Source organism: Mirounga angustirostris, unplaced genomic scaffold, assembly GCF_029215605.1.
Source record: "Mirounga angustirostris isolate CCGP_5_RB_7025 unplaced genomic scaffold, mMirAng1.0.hap1 SCAF_3, whole genome shotgun sequence".
Classification (NCBI taxonomy): Eukaryota; Metazoa; Chordata; class Mammalia; order Carnivora; family Phocidae; genus Mirounga; species Mirounga angustirostris.
In genome coordinates this window covers 183,667,914-183,682,522 of record NW_026991711.1, presented here as the reverse complement: position 1 = coordinate 183,682,522, position 14,609 = coordinate 183,667,914, and the positions used below count along the sequence as shown (strand labels likewise).

The 14,609-nt window shown below is 41.0% G+C and overlaps 1 protein-coding gene across 6 annotated transcripts in view; it reads right to left on the bottom strand.

Moving 5' to 3' along the window:
* Positions 1 to 14,340, bottom strand: part of RHBDD1 (rhomboid domain containing 1) — a 160,573-nt gene extending 146,233 nt beyond the window's left edge. For all 6 annotated transcript variants that reach the window (XM_054505986.2, XM_045867845.3, XM_045867849.3 and 3 more), the window contains exon 1: positions 14,183 to 14,340. The gene's annotated coding sequence lies outside the window, so the exon portion shown is untranslated. The remainder of the gene's footprint in view (positions 1 to 14,182) is intronic.
* Positions 14,341 to 14,609: the final 269 nt, after the last annotated feature.

The following is a 14,609-nucleotide window of genomic DNA, read 5'->3' as shown; positions in this document are numbered from 1 at the left end:
TTTGCTCAGCAAAAGCGGTGGTTACGAGGGCTGCCTTAGATCAGATCACCCAGCTGTTCTGTTTATTAGCTATGTTAGTTACCCTGAGCAAACTAGCTCATCAATCCAAGCCTTGGTTTCCCCATCTGTAAAAGGGGTTGCTATGAGGATTTAATTAGCACACTCTTGATGATTACAGCAGTTTGTTTTGGTATTATTATACATTGTTTGGGCTTCACCAAGAAGCAGACACTAAGACAAGGGTCTCTGTGCAAGTAATTTATTTTGGAGGTGACACACTTGGGATTTATGGTAATTTATTTAGAAGCCAACTGACTAGTGGAGGAGTGGGAAAGCAAAACAGGGAAGGCAGAACAGCCAAAACTGTGTGCATTATCAAGCAAGCCGTCATGATGGGTGCCTGGGGCTTAATTTCACTGGGAAATCTGGGAGCTAGTATGGATATGCCCCAGTGCTATCACCCAAAGGGCTGAGGGTCTGCCTTAAGTCCCTGTCACTTGTGGCTTTCCACAGCAGGCAAAGCAAGTGACAGGGGCCAGAGAAAGCACTCAGGCAAAGAACTGCAGGTCTTGGAGGCTACAAGTCTGTCAGAATGCATGAAGGGCATGTGGGCAGGGCCCTGCTGGCATCACTCCCGGACCCAGGACACATTCCCCCGCCCCCCCATAACCCCCAACCCATTCAATTCCTCCTCAGTCGCAGAGCCCAGCTCTCATCCAGGCTCCTCACTGACAGGCTCCCTGACCAAGCACTCATGTCCCACACTGCTCTCAGAATGGATGGCCCACCACTGTCAATAGGATGTCACCAGAAACTATTATCATTTTCTCTGAAAACTGTATGTTTTCAGTGTGTCTTGGGGATTGAGAGCACACGCTCCAGAGTCCAAATTGGTCCCACAGACTGGCGTTAGCATTAAGTGCTGTGAGAACTTATGCAAGTCACCTAAACTAAGCCTCAGCTTCCTGCTACGTAAAAGGGGTTGTAAGTACAATAGCTAAACATGATCCTAGGATTCCTGTACATACTAAATGACTGAAAACATCAAAGTGCTTAAAATAATGTCAAGCACACAGTAAACACTCATTAAATCTTAGCTATTGTTTTAATGACTTAAAACAGAAATACTCATTTTCTACTGATTGATAGTTTTTCTAAAATACAGGTCTAAAAGAAAAGTCAAATCACTGGCTACAATTACACACACATATTACTAGTTCATCTTTGGTAGTACTGCTCTCAAGCCTGACATGTGTGCTATTATCTGATAAAGTTAATTCATAGATCTAGACCCACAGATGGAGGCCGTACCAATGGCCCAGCCCATATCACAAACCTAAACCATAGTCAGTCTATACTTACAAGAAAGGCCTCACTGTCAAGGAAATCTAAACACTAATACCAATCCTCCATTTTTGGTTTTAGGTAGCTCATCTTACTCTAGAAAACAGGACCTGCCAGCCTCATAAGGAAATCCCTTACCCCCTAGCCAACCATACCCTGTTTCCACATTGCCTCTTCTAATATCCTATACCATTCTCTCTTGCCCAAAATCCCCAGGGAAGAGTGATCCACTGCTTGTTGAGTATTATATCCCCTGCCCCCAAATCCATGGATTGTTTTCCTTTGGATAAAGATACCAAACTCATTACTAAATTGTCTTAGTTTTGTTATTTCACGTGTCTCATTCAGTCCTCTAAACTTTATTAAACAGGTATTATTATTATTATTTCCCCATTTTATAGATGAGCAGAAATTTTAACCACAATAAAATCTAGCTCCAGAGTCCCTGTTTTTCAAATGAAGTTATGAGTCAGGTTTGTCTCTGCAGAAAAGTTGAGTGTTTTTAACTCTCAAAGTAGCCTACACTTAGGCTCCAGAAAGTCACTGAAATTACCACTTAAATGGTCCTACTAGTTACTACCTTCAGTGGACCCAGATCCAGGTAAGCTAATCGCAGGGTAGCAGAATATGCCACCAATATATGTCACTTGGCATAAACATTTTTTCTGAGCTGAAGGCAACTGAGAAGCAGCAGATATAAGTAAAGGTCCTTGCCCTCTCATTTACCTAACAGCAGGACATGAATTTATAGGTGTTCCCGTCCCTATCTACCAGGAAGGACAAAAGTTAATCACTAGGGACAAACCTTTGATCTGCCACCTGTGGAATCTACATAACAAACTTTACTAACTAGTCTGTATCTTCCATTAGTTCCCCCACATATATGCCTCCTATAGAAACTCAAAGTCCTTTTAGTCTTGTCACTTCTCCAAAAAAGTACTATTCTTTTGTTAAGATGCTATATAAGCCCAAGTTCTAACCATCCCTTTGTGTTATTCATCTCTGTGTACCCCCAAATGCTAATAAAGTTGTTTTTCTTTTGTTGATCTGTGTTTTGTCAGTCAGGTTTACAGGGCTACAACTGGAGAACCCAGGAGCACAGAAGGGAACAGAAATTTTTCCTCCCCTACACAAATTTGTCTATGATTCTCGATATAAGCCTCTTCAGATTTGGGAGTGAGTTTGCCTATGTCCTCAGTTCTCTGATGTATCTAAGAAGTCTTGATTTTCAGGTTGTTCAGCCTTTGTCCTGTTGTGAGGACCAGGGTAACAACTTCTAAACTCTACACATGTCAGAGCTGAAACAGGAAGTCACCCCACTGTCTTTTAATAAGAGATATGATACTTTAACCACCAAAAAAATTAGGAAGGGCATAACCTCAGCCTGAAGAATAGTCTTTCCCAAGAAAGGGCAGTTGGTGACTTCCACTAAACATGTCAAAATGTATATGTATTTTGAAAATATTTCAAACACAGAAAATCTTACTACAGAAAACTTTTACTCTATCAAATCTAATTGTTTTCTTGATACAAGTCAATTTGTGTATCTATATTTAAGAGAGTAGTACAAAGTAACATTCAAATACCCCACCTCTTTTGGAAATTATCACAGTCAGAGCCAAAAGAAACAAGAAAAAAATCAATTTAAGAATCAAGTTAAAAACAAAAAAGTAACAATAACCCAAATGTCATTTTTTCTCATTTTGGAATATACATGCTATACAAACAGAGAAGCTGAGGAACAAAAGCCTCCATGCCTTCTCTTTCTCCCACCAGGGCCAGGCACCTTGCTGGGAAGGCCTCTGGAAAGGTGGGTCGGGGGGGAGGGGCAGTGAAATGCACCCTGCTTGGCATTCTTTCACACACACACACCCGCAGTCCTATCCTACAAAGTAAGGTTTAATCTGGGAATGAAGTCATGTAGAAGCAAAAATATCTTTTCTACCTTTTAAGAATTGCTGGAATAAAGGATCACTATCCCAACTTATAGCCCTGTGTTTTACCAAATCTTCAAAAGCTGCATGGTCACATCATGTCACTTTGCCTTTGAAGAATGACTCTTATAGAAATGCACCTTCATATTATTTGAAGCCTTGACATCGATCTCCCCCAAGGGACTGCCACATAGGAATCAACTTCACATTATACAATCAAACTTACTATTCCTTGTGCAAAATCCCATCAGAGCTAGAAAAAACTTAATTTCTCCTAATAAATGGATATGCTTTCTTCTGCTAAGAACCACTTAGCCATTTGGTTGTTTATCCCCCCTTTACTTGTGTCTTGTGTCATTTCTAAACCCAACACTTTTTGGAAATAGGCAAATGTACAAATATGTGCTAATTATAGAAATGTTAAGTCAATCCAATTCAGAGAATACCTTAATGAAACTTCCTCGCCTGCACCAGGCTTTGAAAGATAAAAGGAGGGAAGATATTTCTAAGAAAGGAAACAGCATGCATGTGCTGTGACCATAAATGCTTGAACTGTATTAGAGAAGTGTAAGTTAACTAGTCTGGTCAGTTCTGCTATAGTGCTTGTTTTGTAACAAGCAAATTTGTTCAAATGCAATTAATATATCAGGGAACAACTGAAGCATAATGCAAATTTCCCATTTGATTATGTGTGATTTCATCTGCAAAAAGCATTAGATGAAAGCAGAACACTGCACCCAGCTGAAGCAAACTACAAAGAAATTCACCAAATGCACATACTCACACACCTCAAACATCTACCAGCTACCTAAGTTCAGAGAGTATTTTAGGAGTTACACCCATTCACATCTGCAATTACAACTTGCCTCCCAATTCCAGATAATCCTTACTCTACCACTTGACAATAATTTATAAGTTGCAATCCCCTGACAACCACTTTCACTTGCACAGTTCAGGATTTTTGGAAAGCAACATGCCGTATTTATTGTAGTATTTTTGTATGTCTTAACCACTTAACATGTGTAACTGTGCTACCATTTTTTTTTTTAAATGTACCACTGACAAAGTTTTTTTTTTTTTTTTAAAGATTTTATTTTATTTATTTGAGAGAGAGAGAATGAGAGAGAGAGAGAGCATGGGGGGGGGAGGGTCAGAGGGAGAAGCAGACCCCCTGCTGAGCAGGGAGCCCGATGCGGGACTCGATCCCGGGACTCCAGGATCATGACCTGAGCCGAAGGCAGTCGCTTAACCAACTGAGCCACCAGGCGCCCAGCCACTGACAAAGTTTTGTGAGTGTTTTGCTCCTGCCACCATCTGCACCATAAACTCTGTGGTTTTACTCCATGATTTTGCACAGCATGGTGATTTCAGGAATGCCTATGTCTCATCGTAGCAGAGCTGCTATAACGCTAGTGTAAAGTGTATGGGAGGCAGGATGGCTAACTTAAGAACTGCTGCTTGTCAGTCATTATTACCACACTTCACTCCGTTTCACTCCTACAATCCTATCTTTTAACCAAACTCACCGAAGCTAGAGGCTCCCATCACTCAAAGATTTAGAATACCATGTGCCCTGACCTTTCTCAGACAAATTAGAGTAAGAGGGGACAAACTCTCTCTCTCAACCTATCAAATATGCCCTTACCTTTCCCCTTTATGTCTTCTCTACCAAAAGTTGTTTTACCTTCCTTCACGTGGGGAATTTAAAATCAAGATTCCTTTAATTTTGGCAGTTGTTTACTTGACCACATTTCCTTAATGTGCCATGTTTATCTCTGATTATAATTACTCAAGGACATAGACCACACTTGTGTTTGGCCAGATGCTTTTCGTCAGAGAAATCAGTATAATATATAGTTTGAGTGTACCAATTTCAGCAAAGAGGGAAGAGTAAAACTAAGAACGCAAGATCAGATGCTCTGACAATACACGCAGCTCAATGAAAAAAACTGCATTTACATGCATTGTGCATGTTTCACTTCTAGACAGCATACAAGGTCAAACCACTAACTGTCAGTTACAATAAGCTTCCAAACTTCTGGTCAATTACCTGGTTAATAACAAAAGACAAGGCTGTGACATCATTACAGGTATAATTAATTTACACACATCAGCTTCCAGTTAATCAAATACATCTTTTAAAACCATTTAATTATTTTTCACCTAGAAAGCAACACTCATCTTTGTTAAATGAAAAGCAATCTTGCTGAGCTCAACATGAAAGGCTGTCAGGCTACTCTAAGAAGACACAAAGGACAAAAGGCTTCACAGGGCATATTGCTGCAATGAAGGAACATTCACAGCAAACACAAGCTCAAGGTGATGGCTAATAACAACACATCTGAACAGTTTCCGAACATAAAGAAGTTGTCAGGAAACAGGGTAAACAGATAGGCTTTGGGAAGAGAAATGTCCCAATGCTTTTTGTCAAAAAGATATATGGGGGCAGCAATATTAACGTATGCAGTATAGGACAGTAGTTAAGGGCATGGTCTTTGCTAAAAATTCTACAATATGCCTTAGAAATTTGTTTGCCAGTTTCTCACCTGCAAAAGGACATGAGGCAGGCTCGTTTGGTTTTGCAAGGATTAAATAAGATTACATATATAAAATTGTAAGTTGGGAAATAATAGCGTTTTTATCCATGTAAACAAACTAAAATAAGACTGAAGATTAAAGATTCTAAATAGCTTTAAAGTATTTTTACAACTTAGTAACCAATTATCATTTTTCTGGGCTTTCTGTGATCCATTATTTTTAAACTGCATATGATTCAAGTATACATACATTTTAAAAACAATATGATGGGGTATGTGGAATGTATATGAAAGCAGAAATCATTTTTTAATTAAAATAAATTTTATAATAAAGTCTCAAACCAGAGTTTATGTCAACATTATCTGATAATTTGAGAATTTAATGAGCCTCCATTTTAGGATTAAAAAAGTCTCTAAGTCAGATGACAAAGTTTTTATTTTTTTCCACCTTTTTAAAGTGTTACAGTCTTAACAGAAATGATTAGATTATCTTTATACAGGTAAAAATGAAACTACTGGATTTTGTATATAATCTTGACTTTTGCTCCATGACAATTAGTGTCAACTCCAATTCTGATCCATCAGCACTTATGATTTCCAGTATCAATCATAAGCCAGTTCCTTCTCTCAGACTACACGTCTTAGTGTAATGAGGGCTCATTAAAGTTCTCCGACTGACAGCCATTCAGACGTAGGCCCTTAACCAGGAGACACACGTGGAGCAGCAATGCCAGCAACCACCATCACTCCCTTCAGGAGGATTCGAGCAATTCCATGCTCACCTTTGCTCCACACCAGATTTCTTCGTTTATCTGCCTAAAGTCAATGAAAAAAATGATAGCCATCCCCCCACTGAATCTCTGTGTAAGAACTGTTAGTGAATTATGTATGTGACTGAAATCCTCCCAGCACAAGAACTAGTCAAGAGGGAGATGAACATGGCTGACTTCAGAGATGCTGTTCATGTTCCCACAAAGCACACAGTACGTCCATTATTCACTGGGTGGTGGGGGCAGTTTGGAGTTTTGGCCTGCCCAGCAGCAACAATACCTCATTCTTGCAGGAACAGGAAGCTGCCTCCCACCCTCACTGGATATGGTCCTGGGAGGGACCAACAATCAAAGGTGCCCTTTCCCACACTGACTCAAGGGTGATAGTGACCAGAGCTGACATAATAACTCTCTCCCTGGAATCTAAAACTTGTGCAGAGACACTAAGACCAACAACATCTGGAGTGGACAGAGCTTTAAACTTAAAGTACTGTCCAAGTCCACCAAGTTTACCCAACCCTTGAGAGCTCACCTAGCTATTACCCTTTACCAAGGCTTGGTTGTTTGGTTTTCTGTCTATTCCCTGAGCTTATCCACAGACTTCCAGTAAATCTCTTGTTCTTGAATAAGCTATCCCGATACCACAGTTAACCTACTTTCCTTTGTTTTCAAAACACTACCCAAACCACTACACTTGCAAAGGGCTGGCAAGCAGATTCTAGTCTATATCAAGCATTACTAACTCTCATTGTCTCCTGGTACAGCACTCGAGCTCATGGGAGAACCAAAACATGCTGTTTATATAAGTGGTAGCAAAGGTCTGCTATGGCCATGCTATCACCAGAGAAAGAAGAGCGCACCCAGCTAAGGATGGGAGCACAAGAGCCAACTTCTGCATAAATAAGGCAAAGTCCTCTTAAAGCCATAAACTAAGTGTCTAAACTTGGACACTGGATGAAAAATGTAATCACAGAAGGAAAAATGTATGATCTAAAATTTGTCTTTTGTTTATACAAGGTTTTTAAAAGAATACATCTAATTACTGATTTTCAAAACATACTCCTTGCCTTTGTTCTTCATTGAAAATAAGATTACTCTCTACACTTAATAAAATGTTGTCACTTGAACACTTCTGACTAGACTTTGAGGCAATGAATCATTTAGATTCACCTACAAAAAAAAAAAAGGAAAGGAAAGAAGGAGGAAAGAAATTGAGTAAGAGGTTCCTTCAACCTGATAGCCTTCTTAAAGGCTATTAAGAAAGATCATGGAGGGGCGCCTGAGTGGCTCAGTCATTAAGCATCTGTCTTTGGCTCAGGTCATGGTTCCAGGGTCCTGGGATAGAGCCCCTCATCGGGCTCCCTGCTCAGTGGGAAGCCTGCTTCTCCCTCTCCCACTCGCCCTGCTTGTGTTCTGTCTCTGTCAGATAAATAAAATCTTTTAAAAAAAAGAAAGATCATGGAATTATCCTGCATGCTTTTCTGTGGGTTTACCCCTTTGTTCCACCATCCTGTAATTCATCACATTTCTCTAATTATAAGCCCCGGAGAAGAAAATCAATGAATGTGAAACTATAGCAGTAAAAGCATTAAGCAGATAATTTTATATCTCACTGTCTGTATTCTTTCATTTAATAAACAGGAATGCCTATGAAGGGAGAGGTACTGTCCTTTCAGGCAACCACAGCCTAGAAGCCTAGAGAGCAGAAATACAAACAGAGACATTATGGTGTGATAACGAAAACAGGAATGCATATAAAGGTGCACGGAATGTTTAGACAATAGCAAAATAAGTTTTAAGGTTTTGTATGGGGTGTGGGATAAAGAATGAAAATACTGAGCAGCCATTATCCTGTGGGCAATGCAGAAGGAGATGAAATGATCTGTGAAACTCATAATCAAAAGCAGGCGAGTAATCTCACAAAAATAAAAGGATTTAAGTCATCACTTGGTGGACATAATAGCTATAAGCTAAAAATTTGGAAAGCCAAAAGGTCCCTTATTAATACAAAATTAACATACCTTGAAAGAAACGAGTAAATCTTGAACACTTTGGTAGAAAGGAAGGGACTAGGTGGGAAGTATGCACAATATTTATTCCTACATTGGTTCCAACTTAGAATCAAACTGATTCATTACAACCACATGACTGCAAATTGCTAGTATTTGTAACATAAAAAAATGTAGCAAAGTTTCTTTCAGTGTTGCCCAAGAGAATCCCTCAAGGGAAAAAAAAAATCCAAAATTAGAAGTAGCTGCCAACACACACAGACCCTACACAGACACATACACACTCCCCTATATATTATTTATAAGGTTGAAGTCATTGTAATATGTATTAAATTTCATTCATAACTATCCTGATATTGTGACTTTGGATTAAAAATGCATAAGCAAGTTTACACCATGCAGAAACAGCTGTTGGTATAATGAGAACATTCCTGGAGCTGAAGCCAGATTTGGGGTCAAATATGGATGCCATCGTTTACTAGTATGTGGCCTTAGGCAAATCATATAATCAATCCTGCTGAGCTTCTGCTTCTTTATCCATAGATGAGAAAAATTCTACTTACTTACTGGAGTCATTGTGAAGAATAAATGAAATAGCACATTATGTGAAAGCACGTAGCACACTCCCAAAGTTTGTTTTCCAATCTCCCTTCCTCTCCATAAAGTAATGAGCCTTTCCCCCCATGGAACTAGACTTTATTGCTTTATAATTATGATGTGCATGTAACAATGTCCAAGAAACTAGATGGTAAAATAACACCAACAAGCAAACCTGAACGCACACATTGTTAGTTGACTATCATCTAGATCCCAAAGGGCTCTTATATGGCTCTTCTGCCCTATCCATTGCTTCCCAGAAATTTGACACATTTTATTCTCTGAATACAGCCAAAATTATCCCACAGGCTTTGAACTATGGCCATCATGATGTTGCACCGAGCAGCAGGCTGACTGAAAGTGACTCCCCCTCCCCCATACTCCAGCTGTCACCAGGAAACCCTGCTCAATGTGTGAAAAAAGACAAATGTGATATTACTACTACCCCTATTAATAACAACCTTACAAATAGCGTTTGAGATTATTTTTCTTATGAAAGCTCACTATTAACTAAAAATTAACTCTTTAAGAAAAACCCTTTACCATACAAATTGCAAACCAGCTGCTTTCATACAACAAAAAAACAGAGGGACAATAAACACAGGTAATATATTTCCATTGACCTCTTGTTTCTTTTTCCTTGAGTCATCTGTAATGCTAAACAATATCCAGTTAAAATATTAAATAGTTTTAACAGTGATACAGCTGTCACGGCTTAGAGGGATCAAAAAAAAACCCTGAGATGATTTCTCAAAAAGCATTCATAGAACTCCTCTTTTTTGTAAAAAAATGGGTCATATTGAAGACTGGATTTTTTCCTTTCCTTTTTTTTTTTTTTTTTAAATAACCACTCACTCCTCTGCATGAGAAGTTACACATACATTTGACATTGCCGAAAATCCTGGGAACTGTCTTCAGAACAAGTTTGTGAATCCCACTCAGAATAATTCTTAATGCCATGACTTTTTAGATATAACTGTCTCTTGACGATTTCTATCCCACAGATGAAGAGTTTCATACCCAGTGCCCTGGACTCCAGGGTTCTGGGGACATGCCTTGGAGTATCACTGCAAAAAGTTCAAGATGAGCACCAGCAAGCAGAACTGTGCCCTTCAACCTCTCTTAAAGCCTCTCAGCTCCTGAGCTTTTTGGGTAAGATTCTGCTAAAAAGGGTTCCCTGCTTAAAAAAAAAAAAAAATCTAAGGACCACTGCTTATGTGACTAGACCTAAAGCATAAAAGGAAATCTATCTTCTTAAAGCATCATTTCTATCTTTTAAATGGCTTTTATTTATCTTTTAAATGTTTTTTTAAAAGAATGTTTAGGGGCGCATGGGTGACTCAGTCAGTTAAGTGTCCGACTCTTGAGTTCTGTTCAGGTCATGATCTCCTGATTGTGAAATCCAGCTGTGTTGGGCTCCCTACTCAGCATGGAGTCTCCTGGATTCTCTCTCCCTCTCCCTCTGCCCCTCCCCCAGTCGCTCGTGCTTTCTCTCTCAAATAAATAAACAAAATCTTAAAAATAAATTTAAAAAAAATGTTTAGGGGCACCTGGGTGGTACAGTCGGTTGAGCATCCGACTCTTGGTTTTGGCTCAGGTCGTGATCTCAGGGTCATGAGATGGAGCCCAGCATCAGGCTCCACACCCAGCATGGAGACTGCTTGAGATTCTCCCCTCTCCTGCTTATGCTCTCTCTCTCTCTAAAATAAATAAATCTTTTTTTTAAAGGATGTTTATATATACATGCACCCATGTAACTTTACATAAATGTACAGATTATTTATCCCCATCTCCATATTATAATACATTGCCAAGTAAACAAAACTATGACCTGGTATGACTCCTTTCAAGTATTTTCCATGCTCATATATATAATATATATACATAAAAACACAGGAGATATTTTTTTTTTTTTAATGGAAGATAAATGCACAGTGCATATATTCAGTGAGGTTCCACCTCCTGGAACATAGTGTCCCCCCTATAGTGGACTGTCCTGGTTAACTAACTGAAGATACTTAAATATTAATCATCCCCTGACCTTGACCTTCCAATAAACACCCAAAACAATTTTATGGAATTTGTTCTGTTACAGTGATAAAACTGAAGATAGTGTTTTTCTACCAGGTTTTAGAGTTTTAATTTTTTCCATGTGTTTGCTTTCTCTCAACGTGAAAGCTTTGACTCTCCAGGATTTTAGCATTTAAAAAGAAAAGCAGTGCAGTTAGGTAATAACAAAATTACCTCATTTATAAAAATAGTATGAGGAAATGAATGAGGTAAAGTTAGGTTTGGGGTGATAACTACCTTTTTTCCCCCTGTCCAACTGCAGCATTTATTGGGTCTCTCTGCCTTCACATGGTAGACATGCTTTGCACTTTCAGTTAATTCAATGTCCTGAGATAGGCACACACCATGACTCCTACTCTACAAAAGAGAGAATTAAGGCCGAGAGGATGTTAATCTGTTTAACGAACTCAGTAAGTAGTAGAGGCAGGGTTCAAAACAAGGTCTGACCAAAACCACTGCCATAGATCTGCCTCTTTAACACAGAGAACAAGAAAATTGTTTAGGGCCTTTGAAAAATGAATGTTTCATGATGGGACAGTGTTAATTTAGTGGTAGTATTAACAAATTTATTACAGAAGCAGATATCCAAAGTGACTCATGTTTATCCGAAAACTCTCACCCACAGTATCTAAGAGCCATGGTGTGGCTCAGGAACAGTGTGCTCTAATCAAAGTGACATGTTGTTTAGCCATGGTGTGGCACTGATCCTTCTCAAAATTGAATGAGTCTAGGTTTTATGGCAACTGCTTCAAATCCAAAATACACCCCCCCACCCCCCACCCCCGGGAAAAGGGAAGGGAAAAGTTGTAAGTAAACCCTGCAACTGACAATCCAAAAAAAAAAACAGCAGGTGAAGGGCACAGCTAACTTAGCTCCTGTGATGCTTCCAGGAAACAGGGGTATAGGGAGTAGTTACCATGAGGCCTCCTCCACTTCCTGGATCTACATGACACATGGGAAAGAAAGATAAGGGCAGAAACATCTTCAGCCTAGGCTTCTGCATGCAAGTCATTAACACCCCTCAGCTCTATGGCTAAGGCTTATCTCTGGTTATCCACCCAACTTGTTTACCAAGTTCTGGATCAAGAGAAGGTATAATTAAGCTGAAAAGACCAAAAGGCCAAAGAATTAAAAGCTACTCTTTAACACAATTACTTATCTCATTCTTAAAAATACTACAGTTCCAGGAGGGGCGCCTGGTGGCTCAGTCCTTAAGCGTATGCCTTTGGCTCAGGTCATGATCCCAGGGTCCTGGAATCGAGCCCCGCATCGGGCTCTCTGCTCCGCGGGAAGCCTGCTTCTCCCTCTCCCACTCCCCCTGCTTGTGTTCCCTCTCTCGCTGTCTCTCTGTCAAATAAATAAATAAAATCTTAAAAAAAAAAAAAAAATACTACAGTTCCAGGGGCCCTGGCTGGCTCAGTCGGTAGAGCCTGCAACTCTTGATCTTCGGTGGTGAGTTCAAGACCCACATTGGGCATGGGGCATATTTTAAAAACCAACCAACCAACCAACCTGTAAAAAAAAAAAAAAATACTGCAGCCCCAATAGCACTGGTATTAGAACATACTGCTATAACTTTCAACAGAATATCCTGCATCCAACAATCTTGACTATATAGACTATAATTAGAATCCAGAAATAAATAAAATGCCCTCTAAGCCATGGTCATAATATTCAGGAACTTCAACTCACACTGAACACCATGAAAATCCTTTCAGCACGATCTAAGTAGTTAACTTTATGCAGTTCTAACAAGCTATTAAATAACATCTCATCTTTGAGTGTTTTCTTACTTGTGTTAGTGTTAAACTTATCTTCCCTGCTTTTTCACACTGAATATTTACAGCCCTACGAAGAAACCTTTAACTGATCCCAAGGTCTTACACCTAGGAAAGGCTTCACCTGGTTTCACATTCCATTCTGTGACTTCTCCTCTTTATCACGACAGCAATATTCACATTAGCACCCACGTGCAGTGGATTAACTGCAAATCTTGTTAAAATAGATTTCTGGTTAAGTCTGGGATAAGACCCCAAAATTTGCATCTCCAACAAGTTCCCAGGTGATGCTGATGCTAGTAGTCCTGGGACGATTAGGAGTGTATTGCTATTCTTCTTTGTAAAATTACTTGCCTCCCCAAGCTGCCATGTGAGCAGCAAATTATAAGTCTTTAAATTTATACTTTATTGGAGCTGGCAAAAAAAAAAAAAAGCGACATAAATGTGAGACATTAGACTTTTAAGACTAAAAGCAGCAAAATCCAGCTGCCTCTGAGTGTCCTGCAAAAAGACCTACACAACTCGATGACTGAATCATGACAATGCAGAAATTCCTTCTAATAGCAATCCTGAGTCTTCAAAAGTTTATGCAGTTTGGAAAAATGAAGCATGTGATCCATTTTTGGACAGGCTTTTTAAGGTGTGACTAGAAAAAGGGTTAAATCCACATGCGGACTTCCTATCCCCTATTAAGAGAAATACCACTAGTGAGGATTGTGTTCGCCACACACTTGTTCATAGAAACAAAGTTACCCCTCCGGCGCCTGAAACTGCAAGTTGTTGCTGACGCAACGTCACTTTCAACTTCCTGCTTTCCGAAGGAGTCTTTTCAAACTCCCACAGAGCCAACCCCATCCTCCCAGCACGTAGCTCCCGGGGCGGTCAGCCCCAAGAAGAGGCCGCTGTGCAGACGATGGGACCCCAGGGCGACTCGCTGCGGGAAGCACCCACGGGCTCCCGGACTTGACCAGGGTGCCCGGAGTGCGGAAGCGCGCCCCCAGCCCGGCCCCCAGCCCGGCCCCGGAAGTGCCGACTGGCGCCCCGCATCCCCTCAGCGCCCCGCGCCGCGGCCCTGGGAAAAGGGCGAGAGACACCCCGCAGCACAGACGACGCACGGGGTGCCAAACAGACGCGGAAACTCACGCTCTCTACGGCCCGCCTGCGTCCCCACGTCTTCGCGCGCATGTGCGTCATCTCGCACGGGCGCCAGATACCCAGCGCTCCTGGTCCCCGGGGCCTGCGGGGCGGGGAGAAGAGGGCGAGGGCGACGCGGCTCGCGCAGCAGGGCCGGCAGGGCGGGGGGTGGAGGGGGACGTAAAGCAAGAGGGCCAGTCTCCTTCCGCGCATGCTCAGTTGCGCGCTCGCGCTCTTCCCCCTCCTCCCCCCCCCCGCGTGCCATGGCGGTTCCTCGGGGCAGGTTACGAGGGCCCCGCGGAAGGTGGGGGTTCACCACAGACAGCCGTGTGGGGGCCTTGCACCCTCGACTCCTCCCCCCGGCTCCGAGTGACACGAGGATAATATTCCTTCCTGCCATAAATAACTGGTGATCGCCTCCTCACACGTGAAGCAA